Source organism: Macrobrachium nipponense, chromosome 14 (genome assembly GCF_015104395.2).
Source record: "Macrobrachium nipponense isolate FS-2020 chromosome 14, ASM1510439v2, whole genome shotgun sequence".
NCBI lineage: Eukaryota > Metazoa > Arthropoda > Malacostraca > Decapoda > Palaemonidae > Macrobrachium > Macrobrachium nipponense.
The window spans coordinates 33,141,323-33,142,627 of record NC_087207.1 but is presented as its reverse complement, the minus strand read 5'-3'; positions in this window follow the sequence as shown (position 1 = coordinate 33,142,627).

Below are 1,305 nucleotides of genomic sequence, written 5' to 3'. Positions count from 1 at the left end.
CGAGCAAAAATGAAGCTAGGACGCGAGAGAGAGAGAGAGAGAGAGAGAGAGAGAATATCTTGCCTTTTGTGTGTCACATGAAGGGCATGCTTGGGAAACTCCTTGAAGGTAGATCAAATCTAGGATATGTTTATAACCTCCATCCACTGAGAAAGAGAACATGTTGGAGTTTCCTTCCCCATAGAAAATGAGGTCTTCTCACTATAGCATTTAGCGCGATTTTCGCAAAGATTCCTTTGGAGAAGGAACGAATACAGTCGTCATGAAGATTGTGTACAGGAATATATGCAGTTTTACTTGAATTTGTGCCGAATGTGTCAGGTCAACCATATGTGATTCGTGCGTGATTTTCATTAAAATGTTATAAAGAGGGAGACTAAATCCTAAATCCGCCAGAGGTACAATTGTGGCAGAAATAGTAACGAGATAAAATGTAATATTAAAGGTGATCAGCCTCAATCCCTCAGCCAAGCGGTCCTCGATCCACCACCACAAAAATATTTTAAAAATTGACTTTACTTTCATTATCCGGAAGTAGACTTTTAAAGATCTATAGATATGCAAATAAAATGAGAATTCTGCTCGGTGGTTTTTACATGAGAATTGCTCCGACAGAAATACGTAAACTATTTTTAGAATATAACGCTAAAGAAATTTAGACTAATGTAATTTTTCGTATAGATTACTACACTTAAATGTTTGTTAAGGTGATTTTCAGTTATTTATTTACAGTGGACTTTTTTTAGTATTACCATAACTGTAGGTTCAATCTCTTATTTTATTTCAAATATATATAAATGATCATCATGAAATACAGATATCCGTAGAAGTATGCACAATTTGTAGATGCAATAATACAAGACATGACTGAAAGCGCTGTCTCGCCATTTTTGCATAGACGTCTATTCACGGTAACGGATTTGGCTTTCGTGGATTACGGAAGGTTTTCGCAGTGTGCTCAGACCAGTACTATACTATAGGAAGCCTTGCGTTATTATGACATTCCTGTGAAACACATCAAGCTAAATGTAATCATCCTTGAACGAGGGAAAGACAAAATTAATGATGGAATCTTGTTATATGCTAAAAGGGAATGTTATGTCACCTTTGTGTTTACCCTTCTCTTAGGTTTTACAAAGGAAATAGTAAAGGGAGATGGAAGAGATTTGGAATGGAGTAACGACAGAAACTTGACAGACTAGGAATATGCAGAAGTTGCTGTTTTGATCTCCAAAACACTGCAGGAATTAAAACGCTCGCTTAACTGGTTACATCTTACACCTAGAGAGATGTGGCTCAAAAGGA